General features: G+C 44.0%; 1 protein-coding gene across 4 annotated transcripts in view; it reads right to left on the bottom strand.

Annotated features, from left to right (window-relative positions):
- efr3a (EFR3 homolog A (S. cerevisiae)) overlaps positions 1–15,613 on the bottom strand; it is a 93,080-nt gene that overhangs the window by 63,584 nt on the left and 13,883 nt on the right. The window lies entirely within an intron of this gene.

The raw sequence follows: 15,613 nt of genomic DNA, 5'->3' as shown, positions 1-15,613 counted from the left end.
AGAGAGATGGTGACATATCCAACTCGTTTGGATTTCTAAAAGATAGAGAGCAAACGACCTTTCCTTCCCATCTGTTTCATATCAAACTGTCTTTATCAGCAGATGGAGTTTGCTTGAACCAATGAACAGATGCTCAAATCCCATTGGACGCATCATTCATGTTGGTTTAAAAGTTGAAAGCTCAGGAAGAGACGTGTAAGCAGACCTTGAGATGAGATCGTTTGGTTTCAAAGGTCAAAAATAAAAACATCACGCTCAACTCTGAGTTGAGCGTGATGACGGAAACATGAGCATCTCAGTGACGGAAACTACAAGTCCATGACTACAGGGCAAACTCTGCCGATGAAGACCATGTGAAACAGCCAAAAGCTCTGGCTGTGTTCTGGATTCAAATGCATTTCTACAACATGTGAGTAGCATTCTAGATAAAAACCGTGTCACATTTGTCTTAGGTATCGAGTTCAGTAGGGACCTGTAGTCCTGCAGTCGAAGGAATCCAACTGTTAAAACTGAACTTTGGTAACTTTCTCACTGCGTTTAACCAGCTGCTGACAACTATCATTACCTTTAGAGGGAATGAGAGAAACGGGGATTTGAAATGATTGTTGAGAGAGTCCAGATACAGGCCATTAGATGCCGGCCTGGAGTCTTTGGTTGGTCATTTCCACAACAATGAATCCTGATAGATGGACAGACTTTAACATGCAACCAACAAATCAGGAAATATCATCATCTACCAACATAACGTACATTTACCACCAGTAAAAATCCTCAAACTTTCTCATGTGTGCTGAGATTTGTGATGTTCCTTCCTGATCAATGAGCGCGACTGTCCGAACAGAGTGCCTTCAGTGAAATGTCAGTGCTTTTGTGTCTGAAGGAGCAGCAGACCACGAATGAAAGGTCACGGCGGCGTTCAGCTCTGACGGACGATCAATGAGCAAAGCCATTTAGCATCACGGACCAAAAATCAACACAAACATTTCAAAAAGAAACACACCGAGCCGAAGGAAGGCGAGGACACTGAAGGGACAGGAACGCAACCAGCGCCGCGATATTTACACGACACTGGCGACGAAGCGTATGCACGATGATACAGACCAACACAAACACGTAGAGGTCGCCTCTTAACTTTCAAAGACAGCATGTCTAAAACAAAAACCAAAGAAATCCACGGCCGTCCTCCACCATCATTACCTGGAAGAATCACCTTTCCCACCTCTGAAAATAAACATCAGGGTAGGTGGAGCACTTCATTTCCCAGGAGCCCCTGCTCAGACAGTTTACAGCCCTCCCCATGGTTCCCCTCACTATATGTACAAACCTCTAGGGGTAACGTCAGGTCACCTTAACACCTCCAGAGTTTATTTGTCGGCTAATTTGCAGCACAGTTTGACGGCAGCGCCCCGAGGGCCGTATCAACCGTCTGTCGCCAAGGCAACCTTTCCAGAGATGGTGCGTTAAAGCGTTCATTATGGATCCTGCAATTACCTGCCACATTAGGGCGCGAGGCGGCAAGGGAGCCGCTGTGCGAGCATTAGCGTGACCGTCCAGGTTTAATGGAATCCAGCTTCGAACGAGACGACCGGAGGAAAAAGTGTCCAGACGTTCTTCAGGGTGATTTTATGTGGAGGATAAAATACCGACCGGAACAATGAGAACACGTCAAGGAAGCTTCTTTAATCCATTAAGATGGACCAGACAATGAATTCAACAATGGATTTGATCTCAACTATTAAATTAATCGCCAAATATTTTGATAAATCGTGAATATTTCTCTGTTTTTAAGACATCTGAGGACGTCACGTTGGACTTTTTTCACTTCATGGACCAAACTACAAAAAAATTAAGCGAGAAAATGATCAATTTTATTCGTTAGCAGTGACCCAAGAAGGTCTAGTTTGTAGGATTTAGCGTCATCTAGTGGTGTAGTTGCTGATTGCAACCGCCTAGCCTCACCCTCTCTTTCTCAGCATGAAGAAGAAACACAGGAAAACACCAAAGACCCGATCTAGAGCCAGTTAGTTGGTTCTGGTTTGCTGCAGGAACATGACAGTTCAACATGATTTCATTCTAATTGCACAGATCATTATAATGTAGATAAATTTAAGCATTACATAAGACAATATTAGTTTTGTCTGGAGTATCACTGCTCAAAGGATTAGTTGATTATTCAGTTTTATTATGACGTTTTTGGTTATTTATGTAGCAAAACAGAAATATTAGAGTTCCCTTTGTCTTTGTTTGGTAAAGGTTTTTCTATAATGTCTTTTTCCAGAACACTCAAGGTGATTCAACACATCTCACTGAGCAGAGGAGAGCAGCTAATCACACCGATGGCCTTCGCCTTCTGGAGCAATTTAAGGGTTCAGTTTCTCGTCCAAGGACACTTTGACACGAAAACAGCGGGATCAAACCACCGATCTTCTGATTAGAGGACGTGCTGACCCATTTATATCACTGTGAACTCAACATGTTTGGGTTTCTGTTTGAAGACGACGCCGACTTTTCTCTGATTAATAAAAATGGATAAACCCTCAAACATCCGGAGTAAGTTTGATTCAGTTTGAGGATGCCGAGCAGACAACACGTCTGGAAGACCGCGGCACGATAAGTACTGAACAGCTTAGAGCGTTCAATTATTAAATGAGCTAACGAAGCCAATAAGCACTGCTCCGGTTTCTCCCTAAACAAAGAGACCCGCGTCGTGTACAGGATTACTGTCTATAGGTCTGAGACACGTCACGCCGCCCTTCAGACTCAGTCATTTGTTAAACCAGTTCAGATCTCCGTCGTTTTCTCCACCCACGGCGACACTCGTGACGTAAACGAAGACCTGATACACCGACCGGTGGAAAACTCTCCAAGCTCCTTTACATGAGACTAATGTTTCACATAATGAATGGCCCTCTAGATTTCACACGGTCCAAACGGTCTTGGAGTCGGCCCAGGTTCCTGTGAAGCGGCGGCACGTGGCTGATCACAGGAAGTGACAGAAATATGAGCGGCGACAACGGCGAAGCTGCAGGCGATACGTCCATCCGACAACACGGTGTCTCTTTACATGAAAACAATGAGCGGCTGAGAACAGGTTCAACCACATGCAGCCGCTCATGAATGTAACCAAATACAGCCGAGGGGAAAGAATAACGCCCCCTGCAGTCTGGGAGTGGTATGTATGTTTATCTCTGCTGTGAAGTTGGACATTTGGACATGGGGACTGACTGACTTCTGGAGCCAGCCTCAAGTGGACGTTAGAGGAACTACAGTTTGTGTCTTCCATTCACAGACACGGAGGTCGCCGCTTTGTGATTAAACACTAATAAAAAACGAGTTATGAAGATTATATTCTGTAAATCTGAAACACTGCTCCTTTAAATGTCTTCAAGACTTTAAAGTTTGACTGCTGACAATACAGGTAAAATGCTTCCTGCAGTGATGTTTGAAGTTGATTTTGGCAGAATTTAAGGTAAATCCTGGAAAGCATGGCGTGTTAATCAGTGAGCAGTGTATCTGCATTGATTCCCAAAGCAATCAGCCGCGAGCAGAGTCGTGATATCAGCGGCTGCTTCAGGTAAACACAGAGCTCAGTGAAATCAACAGCTCTGGGTGAAAACCATCCTTTCTGTAGCGCCGTCGCTCCGCTGCAGCGACATCATGGAAGCCTGACCCGGTTACTTACGACTAACAACACACACACACACACACACACACACACACACACACTGTGCTCCTGCAGCGTCGCAGTGTGTGTGTGTCGTCGTGGAAGATGAAACGAGAACACCTGCCGCGAGGCCGCCGCTCTACCTGGACACACGGGGCGTTCAGGGACAGCAGCAGACGGGGACCGGCCCCCCGAGGACGGAGCTGCAGAGATGACGGGTGGTGACGGACAGATCCTCAGTACTCGGCCTCTGATTGGCTCGTTTACAGCCACTCAGGGTGAAGACTAATCCTCATGATTGAGACGATTATGATAAAAAAAGGTAATTCAAGTTTAAGAATCCATTCAGCACGTACGACAGACAAAACAAACCTTAACAGTTCATTCTTCATTTTTATTTGTCAGTGTCCACCTCGCAGCTTTCAGCTGTTGTCAGTCTTCCTCAGACTTTTAGAAAACACCTGAAGTGTGGACGGAGAGTTTTTAAGATTGGACGTTTCAAGTCATTTGCATATTTGAGTACTCACATTAAATGATTACAGAAAATAAAGAATAAGGTTTATACATAATTTGGTTTGAATTGAAGCACCAAGCAAAGAAGCAGGTGGAGTTAATCTGAAAATAAAGCAACATTAAAATGTTTCAATAAGAAGCTGTGGCTGAAAACACTGAACGTTATCTGCAGAAAACAAACATTTACCAAATAAGTCAATTATTAGAAAATGAATCGACACCCATCCTGATATTATTCATGATGGAAAACGCCGCTCCAGCTTTTTAAATGAGGATTTTCTCTGCTCGCATCAGAATGAGCTGATATGAAGACGTGACTTTGTCCTCGTGATGTGCATCATTTGATTTCCTGATAAATTGATGCAGACGACGATGATTCCTGCGTGAATATTCTTTTCATGACGCCTCGGCATTAAAAAAACAAATCTATATATTTCCTGCAGTCGCGAGCTGACTGCGTTCATTCCCGCTCGGCCTGTTTGTTTGTGTGGAGGCAGAAAATGAATGACAGAAGCTCCAAATTACATTAAAACCCATTCCTGCAAAGAGCATTGCAGCCTCAATACTGTAATAGAGGCGATGCATCAAATTGAGTCCAGCCATAGATCGGCAGAGAAGGCTGCATAATCACAGCGCGGAGCGGCCCGAGATCGAGAGATTCTCACGGTCGCGCGGATTGATAAATTACAGCCGAACACGGCGAGAAGAAGCCATTACAGAGCATCAGATCCATCATCCTGCTGCGACGCGACACAAAGGCAGAGAGAGATTAATACAATGTAAACGCTCACGCAACCACCCGCCGCCACACGGACGTCATGACAGGACAGTCACAGGCTGTCTGAGTGTTTACAGGTCCAAGAATCTATACGCAGCGATCTAAACATTTTGTTAACACGCGTTTTCATCACAGTTGCATGTTGGGTAGAGATTTTTCATCACGGAGCCGCTCTGCCCCGACCCGAGTGGAGTAAAACATAATCTTTATTTTTTATCGATTCCCACAGAGGAGACCTGGACGACCAGCAGGCACACAAAGTGTGGAAAAACACTGAGAGCAACACTGAAGGCAGGAAACTGAAGCCAGGAGGACGGTTCGTGTTAAGGAGAGTTATCACGACTGACCCACATCAGGACGAGTTTGAAGGATCCGTTTGAGAAACGTTACAGAACATGGAAAGCTCTCGATTTTCCATCTAACAATCGCTGACGGTCACGAGCTTTGAGTCGTGACCCGAACAACGAGATCGAGGATACAAGCAGCTGAAATGAGCTTCCAGAGTTCAGGGTGAGGAACTCGGAGTAGAGTCGCCGCTTATTTGCATCGAAAGAAGCCAACTGAGATGGTTTCACATCTGAACAGGATCCTCCTGGGACAGACCCAGAACCTGCTGGAGGTACCACAGAGTCCATCTAGCCTGTGAACACCTCAGGATCCTCCAGGAGGAGCTGGGTGTTGTTGTTGGGGAGAGGAACGTCTAGAACGTTCTGCTAAAGCTGCTGCCAACACGACCCGACCACGGATAAGGCAAGACGACAGATGGTTTTTAATCTTTTTAATATCTTAATTTGCAAAATAAAAACATGTTTTTCATTCCAGAAAGAGTCAAAAACTCTTCAGATATTCAGCGGTAACCTTCACTACAACACTCGACTTTCAGCTTTTCAATTTGATATTTCAGGATTGTAATAAAGTCTAACTTCTGATTTGAATCTGTAAATATTAAAGAGAGAGAAGTGTTTCTACAGCCATGCCAACAACTGAGGAGACAGAAAGGAAAGTACTTTCTCTACAGATGCTACACAAAATAATGAAAATTCAAACAAAGCCGTGAATGATCTGATCGAGGGTTTGACGTCCGTCCTACCAGAGTTCAGCAGGCCTCGCCTGTTGACGGCTCGGCTGTAGTTGAAGGCTCCGTCAGCCTCGGTCCGAGGCACCTGCCTGTACCTCCTCAGGATGCCCCGTCTCAGGTAGACACAAAGAGACGGCATGACGGCAGCGGCTTCCAATTTTATCCAAACTGTGGTTTTCACAGGTTCACACGGCTTCAGACATGAACAAAGGCTCGACCGGTTCTTCAGAACATCAAAGTAAATCCACCACCAGCGGGTCGGGCTGACGTTCATTCAGAGCTGTTCAAGTATTTCTTGTTTCCACTGCACCTGCCCAGGTAAGACCAACCAAAAAGGACTCAACCACAACAACAACATGCCGGCTTCACCTCTCCACGGATTCCTCCTGCCACAGGTTCTTTAGAAACATCATCTCTTTGACGGACAGTAAGTTCAGCCAATGGGACGTCGGCTCGAGCTGCGTGTCCATCGCCACCTGGGATTACCCCCTCGTTCTGACAGAGAAGACGAGACGCCGCCGGCTCTAATGTGGGCCTGTCAGCAGCGGCTCGGGTTACCGGCCTCTGTGTTCAGAGGAAAACGAGATCCAACAGACCGACGAAGACAAAACCGGGAACCAGAAAAGCCTCGAAGGTTACAGTGACTTCACCCGGCCGTTAATCCCCGACAGTGATATTTTCTATAATCTGCAGCGTGTTTACACGTGTACGTGACCTGGACAGTCGACTTTCAGCCACTACTGAATCTTTATTAATATGATTTAAACAAGAAACCTGGTTTACTTGACAACAGCTGGATTCCCATTGAGACTTCTTGACTTCAATGTTTTGTGTCCACATGAAATGGTGTTTAATGGAAATATTCCCAATGAAATGTAACAATCATGTTAGACCCATGAACACTTTACTCGCTGTTCATGTAGAAGGAAGTTCTGAAGAATGTAAAAGTACTAGAAGATATAAATATACGTACGTTTTCTGCAGGGACGTGCACAATTATTTCCCTAATCTGATTGCTTAATCAAAAATTGCAAAATAGTTGGATACTACGTGAATATATAAATATCTGAAGTAAGTTGGGAGTGAGAACGTCTATAATATAACCCCAAAACAGCCACAGTAAGTCTCACCTGGGGTGACTCTGTGTACCTAAACCTTCTGTGAGATGGGTAATCTACAAGATTAAAGAGCGCCCTCAGCCCTCCTGATTAATTCCTCGGCCTTTGTCAAGCAGATGAAAGCCGGAACAGCGTTCTCGCTCCACGCCGTCAATCCGTCGCCTGACAACATCTTCCTCGCGGCGCTCTTGTTCTGCTAAAGTTTTCGGAGCTTTGGAGACAAGTGTGCAAATCGTGGTGACGCTGCTCGCTGGTGAGACGTCGTCTTTGGAGAGACATCCATAAATAAAAAAAAGTTGTGTCTGTGAAGTCGCATGACAGAAGTTTGATTTAAATGGACGGCAGAGCGAGAAAGAAGATAAACCTTCAGAGAAACAGTCCATGAAGGGCGCTTTAAAGACGATACAGGTCAGGAGATAGTTATACATAATAATAATATCATGTATGTGGCGACTTCAACACATTAAACACACAAACTCTTCCACGGCACTTTGAGGATGACGCTGAACATTTCCGTCCAAACGTAGCAAATTTTAACCAACTTTGTTTCCATCAACCGTCGTTGGGAAAAGTCAAAGTGACGTCATTAAAGAGCACCAGTCGAAGCTCAAACGATGGAAAACCTGATAGACATCAAACATTTATGGTAGTTTCATACACAGTGTGATGTTTGAGTCGAGTTTATCATGTTGTTGCTGCTTCCATTGCATTTCTAACCACACTGGAACTGTTCCATCAATGATAACATACAGCATGCATGATGATATCTACTAGTCTCCAGTCACTTTTATTACATGTTGGCAGTAAACAAATATACTTTAGTCTGTCTCCTCAAAGTCTTGGTCTTGTCTTGGTCTCCAGGCCTCAAAGTCTTGGTCTTGTCTTCGTCTCCAGGCCTCAAAGTCTTGGTCTTGTCTTGGTCTCCAGCCCTCAAAGTCTTGGTCTTGTCTTGGTCTCCAACATTCAAAGTCTTGGTCTTGTCTTGGTCTTGTCTTGGTCTCCAACCTTCAAAGTCTTGGTCCTGTCTTGGTCTCCAGGCCTCAAAGTCTTGGTCTTGTCTTGGTCTCCAACCTTCAAAGTCTTGGTCTTGTCTTGGTCTCCAACTTTCAAAGTCTTGGTCTTGTCTTGGTCTCCAACCCTCAAAGTCTTGGTCTTGTCTTGGTCTCAAGCCCTCAAAGTCTTGGTTTTGTCTTGGTCTTGTCTTGGTCTCCAACCTTCAAAGTCTTGGTCTTGTCTTGGTCTTGTCTTGGTCTCCAACCCTCAAGGTCTTGTCTTGGTCTATCTGTCTTCAAATGTTTTGTTTTGTCCAAATAACTGATCAAATCCTAAAAGTAAGATCAGATTTAGCAACTTTGCTTAAAAATGTCTTAAACAAGTCGGCTAATTGATTAATTAGTATAATAGTAGCATGGATACTGTCTGTTAAGCTGAGAGCTGGTTTGCCTGATAATTTTCCAGACGAAAAACATTGAGACAGTTCACGATATTTAGTCTGTACAAATAAATCTGACTCAGACCGAAGCTCCAGACTAAACCCACACAGGACTAGAAAAACACTCCAAATTAAAAAATGATCCAACTTTCCACATTTATCTCAGCACAGGCGGCTCGAACTGCCAGGAGGCGCAGAGGGGCCGTAAATATGAAGAATCGTGGGTGTAAAGTTAGAAAAGAAAGTTCAACACCTGAAACTATCAAAGTGGCGGCTGACAGACGAACACAGAGCCTCCAGACGACTGATGTCTGTGTCACATTTACACATTCATACATGAATATCTGCTCAACTCTACGCTTGTTATTTATGCGTTTTGCACATGGACAAAGTGTTTGCTCGCTTTGAAAATCACGGCTCTGAATGGCTGGTGGGCTCATTGACTTGCATTACCACGTCCTGCTTTTGAACCTTGAAGGGCGCATGCACAGAAACAGATGATGACCCATAAATTTACAGCCTCCCCGTCGCTCTGCTGCGGTCCCGGCCAGACGGATATCTAAATTTATACTGCTTAAAAATCAGTTTTTGTTGTCTCTCTGTGGCCCGGAGTTCTGGCCGGGTTCAGCAGTCTGTCAGCAGGATTATCTGGCCCGGACGCTTGCAACAAGGAAACAAACAAAAAAGCTCCTCAAGGGCTCTCCTGTATTTAATAACAGAAGGTTGATGGACCGTGCATGCTCCTCTGCAGAAACAATGAACTAACAGGCTGAACATTTAAACAACCTTTAAACACACAGATGTGATTATGATTCATTCCCATCAAAATCAGTAAATAAGCACAGGCTGCTGTCCATCGACGGTTGTTTTTTCATCTGGTCTGAACCAATGACAGCATAAAGAAAGGACGGCGTATTCGTGACGTCACCCACAGGTTTCTGAAGCGCTGTTTCTTGGTCTTGTCTTGGTCTCCAACCCTCAAAATCATCAGATCATCTAATGCAGTTCAAAGTATTGACCCTTTAGGCATAAAGCTGTTATCCAACAGCGACTGGGGTCGAGGACAATCTGGGATCAGACCTCAGAGACTCCCATGATGCCCATGTGTTGTGTATACTTTGATATTCTAGACCACAGACTGTTTCAGGTTTGTGTTTTATCGGTCGGTGTGCGTCATCCTGGGAGCGTATTTATATTCAAACATTGTCTCATCCTCATCCACCTGTCAGGAATACAACACCGCCCTCAGCCACACGCATGAAAGTGAGTGATGGAGGCCGGCGACGAGGCTGTGGGTGCCTGAGAGGAGATGTCAGCAAAATCTTCAGGAATAAAAAAACTCTCAGCAAACTATAAAAAAAGTGCATCTGCAACACAGACAACACAGCAGTGTGTCGATCCTGCAGGGCGACGCTCAGTGAGACGTCTGAGACCACGTCCAACCTTTCTGAGGTCACCTAAGGTGAGCCAGCAGAGCTAACCAGCCAACATTACCAAAACGCTTCAGATCCAGCGAATATCCGTAACCTGAACTACCCAGCTCCAGTTTCAGCCGTCCTCAGTCCTGGTCCTGATCTCCGACCCTCAAAGTCTTGATCTTGTCTTGGTCTCACTGCTGGACATATTAAAGTCCAACTAATAAAGAAAACATCGGTGTAACTAGTTAGCTTTGTGTTTTATTCAGCCGTGACCTCGATCCTTCCAGAACCTTCTTCCCAAACGGAACCAGAAGTCAAGAACTCGCACAGTCGTCCTGCTGCTCAAATTCAAAATTCAAAATTTAATTTCAGACAGCGATAAATCGCAACACTAGAAATGCAGAAATGTTCGGCACACGGCAGACAACATATATGCCGAGGCCAATGTATCTTCTCGGTCGATATCACTCCATGAAATCATCAAACCTTTGAACACTTCATGGATGAATTATTGCTCTTCGTCTCGTCTTTTATATCAGAACTTTTCCTCCGGCCTCGACTGGACTACAACATCCCCTCAAACCTTCACTCCACCTCTGACTCAATTTCTTTATTTGTAAAACCGTTACAACCTTTTTATATGAAATGAGTATTCTGCTGTATTTGTTTTGTGTCACACCTCCCACTCGTCGACGTTAATGGTTTATATAAAGCACATTAAACTGCCCCCGTATATCAAATGTTTTATATAACCATACGCATACATTCGTCTTGCCTTTTGTAATTGCCTTCTCCCACCCACGGCTCGTAACGCACAGCTGGTGCTCCAAGGAGGGAGAAATGCTTCTTTATTTTTTATTTATCTGTTTATTCATTTTTCCTCCTTTGTTTTGTGTTTTCTCGTCCGTAGGGAAGAATCTTGATCTGTAGAATTAACCAACATCATCCAACCTGAATCTTAAATTCAGGATTGGACGTTTGTGATGTTATAACGTGTCGTGTACTGCTGTAGATGATATCAAGTCTCTTTGAGCCTCAGACGGAGGTTATTCATGGTCATTGACCATTATTCATACAACAGTGCGATCTCAGATGATTCGAGCGCATCAGATAGCATCATCTTGAGCACGTTCACCTTCCCTGTGGCGCTGCCTTATAAACATCTAACCGGCGACAAGAAAACACTCTGCACTTTGTGATAAACGCACGATGCTCAAATTGAATTATGATCCGACTGTAGATAGTGGATTTGCTGCAGAGGCGATGGAAGCTCAGTATTTCTCATTTAAATATTCATGTAGGGTAGGACAAAGGGAGGAAATGGAAACTGAGTCGGATGAAATCCCAGGGTTCACGTTTCCGAGACGGAGGAGGAAGAGGAGGAAGAGGAGGCGGACGGTGGCACGAGAAACTCGAGCTCTCTGGAAATCAGGTTGGGAAGGTACGAGATGTTTGACGCACATCTGAAATCTCGTCACAGCAAACAGACAGAAGGATTTATTCTTTTAACCACGAGAGACACAGACTAACATCAAAGATGATGTAAAATCCTGAATATTCAAAGAATATCAAAGATATCAAAAACAGAAAATGTTTGAAGGAAAGTTCATGGAGAGTCTTTGATTACAGAAACATTCTGCCTGAACACAGAAAGAAAGTTCAGTGTTTTATTGTCAGAGGCTGGATGGCCTTGGTTCTCCGTCCTGACTGATAAAAATTCTAATTTTTGTTTGAATAGCCAAAAAGCTCATTATGTTCTGTGTTTGAATGGTTCACTGTTTGTTTTGTAGATTAAGGGATGTCCTCAGCAGACAAACAACACGATGGGAGGCTTGTTTAAATGACCTATGTTCACGTTTACCTGTCAATGACCTTTAAAGGTCGTGTGAATTAGACTTCTTCGGGATGGGGTTGTGACAAATGACATATCCTTGTTGTGACATGTTGACTTGCCTGTTGAAGCCCTGCAGCTCAACTAATGCCATAAATACTAATAACCATGTATACCAGTTGTGCTGAAGAGTCTCCCACCAAACGATGTCTTTATATCTTTCTTTATACTTCTTCTGCAATCAGTTGGAGTATGTTGAGAGCTGCTCAAACTCAGATTATTTCCTCAGTACCTCGTCAAAAAGAACTGACAGAGAAGGACGCTTCAGTCTGTTTGAAAACTGACTAAATTTGGTTAAAAGTTGAGTTTCTGTTGGCTGATGAACCATTGCAGTGACAGTGGACTAAGACCTCATTCACGCTCAAATATAGCCCCTTTTAAATGTTCCTCAATGTCGAATTTAAAGCAAACTTAGCTCGGTTTTAGAAAAGAGAAATGTGAACGTTAACCAGCCAACCAACCAAGTCTCAACAGAGAAAAGGATAAACGCCTCAAATCCATCATCATCATCTCAACAGGATACCGAGAACATTACAGTTTACTAAAATGACCAACATGACCTCCGGATCTGAACCCCAAAGAAGCCCCCATGAGGACAAGGTGAAACCAAGCAGTGCATTTCCCAAAAATCAGCAGGGACCAGCAACTTGTTGGGCGATGTCCTTCAGAAGACCATTGGGTGGTCCTACTTAGAAGCCCATAATGTGGAGCCTGAGAGCACATCCAGTGGCATTTGGGCCTTGGAAACACATTAAAACAGAAGCTTCACCACCTCCAGCCGGCTGTTTCATCAGTCTACCACTGAGGGGGTAGCTAACGCCGAGCGGCTCGAAAGAATGACTCCGACGTCCGAGCCGGGAGATCCATCAAAAGCAGCAGGGAGGGGGATGATTGCAGCGCTGGCCCATCCATCTCTGAGCGAATTACAGCCACAGCAAGGGAGAAATCAACCGCAGACAGAGGGAGGAAGAGGAGAGAAAGGGAGTGAGGAGGTGAGGAGGGAAACAGAAAAAGATGGAGGACAAATAAAGCAAAATAAGATGGTGCAAGACAGGAGTGAACGGTAAGAAAGACTTGTGGGGAGTCAGAAAAGGGAGGAAGGGAAGTAGGAAAGGATGGATGGAGGGGGAGGAAGGCTACAAGGTGACAAATGAGCCCAATATTCAGTCTGTTCATCCTCCTCCGTTCAGCCTCCATCCTCCCCTCCACCTCCAGACGATGAATCTCTGAAGACGAGCCCATCGATCATCAATCCGATGTCCTAAACCCTGAATCTACAGACAACACGTCATCCAACAACCATAAAAACAAAACTTTATTTACTGACTTCCTAAATGAGAAACCTTCAATCCAGGAAGAGAAATAAAAGTGCACCATCACCAAACAGCCTCCGTCTCAGGGGTGGAGCTGATAAAACTGAAGCTGTTGGGCGTCCAGGGGAAGGGAGGTGGTACGATCAAGAGCCGAGACACAATTACCTGTCTAAGCCTTTTATCGATGGAGGGAGATGGAGGGGGAGGATTTAGCTGGAGATTCCTCTTCATAAATCCTCTTCAGCAGGTGAAGGCTTGGATTACTTTCAACGCATCGCTTCGTCCTTTCACTCTTGTCAAAATGAAGATACATAAGACTCAGAGGCGACACACCGATGAACACCAACACAGTCCACGTCGATTTGTTTTAGCCCCACGACCTTTCTCCATGACTTTCACCAAACTCAGCCAATCACAACTTTAATCACAGGTGGCAATGACTGCTGTAAACACAACTTTAATCACAGACAGAACACACCTTACACGACACCAAAAACCTGCTGAACTGTGAGAACTACCAATCAACGGGATCGTCTTGGTCCCAGAAAACAAATTAATCTTCTGTCTTTTCCAGCAGAGCAAATCAGCACTGGAACAATCAGAAACTCCCAGCTGGCATTCACCACTTCAACCAGCTCTGTATCATTACGTAACATTTTTGAATGTTAAAGATGTTTTTGCTCTTTTCTCCGACTGAACTCGGTAAGAGTTGTGGAGGACGTAGGTTACATGTTTTGCCGATCCAATTAAAGAGTCATTAAAGTCATGTGGCCTTTATTTTTTGTATGACACCCATCAGGTGTAGTCAGACTTTGTGCTTTGGAAGTCAAACAGTGTTTCACAAAAGATAAAGTATGTTGAGTATGTAAAATATCTGCACCGCAAACTGAGCTGTACTCGGCCGAGCAGTGCAGTTAATAATAGCAACTTCCCAGCAGTGAACGCCTCCTGATGGAGGCTGTAGTGGGGTTAAAGTGCTCCAACGGGGGGCGCCACACCACCATGACAGCCTGCTATATTCAGACTGTGTACAGAGTCATCCAGCCCGGTTCTGGAGTCCTCACGGTGGGTCAGTGTTATGGAGACCTGCTGACACCAACCTGATGGGAAAGGTAAGTGGAGCCGGGTCAGAACATGAAGAGCTCCACAGATCCACTTATTAAACCTGATGGGACTCCTCAGCCGCTTGATTCTCGACCTCTGCTAATTAAACCCGACGTCACAGCTCCACCATGTAGACATCAGGGTGGAGGAGGGTGGAGCGCTGCATGGCGGCCGCTCTCTTTAACTTTGTGTTTCAGATTCTTCTTCAACTCGTACTGCGTTTAAAGAAGACACATTTAAATCTCAGAGTTTGACGAATATTTTTAATAAACTTTGTGTCATGTTTTTGATTACTGCTGGTTTTGTTGCTTTCCATCATCGTGAGTAATGTTTTACTGTTTTATATAGTTTATTCTTTCATGTTTTACCATTTTCATTATATCTTTAGTTTTTTTTTAGATTAGTTTTTAACCAACCCGTTTTACAGTTCAATCTTTCTTTGTTAATTCTTTAATTTGTTTTTTTTTTTCCCCCTTTCTCCATTTACAATTTTTAAAACTTTCTTCAGGGTAGTTTCCTTTTCATCTTTACTGACACCATTTTTTTGGTTTTGTTTGTAAATGTCTCCTAAAATTACCTTTTTAAATATTTCTTTTTCCATGTTTTTGATCTCAATTTATTAAATTAAAGATTTGTCATGATTAGCATTTGCTACATTCACTACATTTGTTTTTATGTACTTTTTACAGTTTTTTATTTGCATTTTAATATATCCTGTTTGGGTTTGTTCTTTTAAATCTATAACCACCTTTTTGCTTTTTTGCTACATTGTACATTTTTTGCTGAACGTTTTACAAACTCTGATCTCTCCTGAAAATTATATTTTTAATCTTAAAATCTCAACGGGGCACGACTGATAAAAGATATGATCACACACACACACACACACAGATATATATGAGTGACACTCTGTAATGCCTTTCCTGTGACATTTCCACGCTGTGGACGGCTCAATATCCATCTAGAAGGTCCCGGTTGGCGGCGACGTGATTCACCAGTCGGCCGTGAGCGAACACAAACGCTCTGAGGGGGAAAGCACCTCAGTATGTTTGTGTTGGCTCTGAAACGTTACGAAATAAATCAGTTACGTACTGAATCTGTAAATGAAATGTCATCCATGAACACTGAACTGTCAGAGGCTTCGAAGGCTCCCTGAAAATGACCAGATGGTCTGAGGAGGAGATCTGTTTCTGTGAAGATGTTTTAGTCGTAGGTGGAAAAACATTTTTATGAGAAAAATTCACGTTCAGATCTTGAAAAGAAAATGATCTCATTTGGCCCCCCTCAGCGTCTATATGCACCAA

Source organism: Larimichthys crocea, chromosome II (assembly GCF_000972845.2).
Source record: "Larimichthys crocea isolate SSNF chromosome II, L_crocea_2.0, whole genome shotgun sequence".
Classification (NCBI taxonomy): domain Eukaryota; kingdom Metazoa; phylum Chordata; class Actinopteri; family Sciaenidae; genus Larimichthys; species Larimichthys crocea.
The sequence above is the reverse complement of the archived record's forward strand: the minus strand, read 5'-3'. Positions and strand labels throughout refer to the sequence as shown.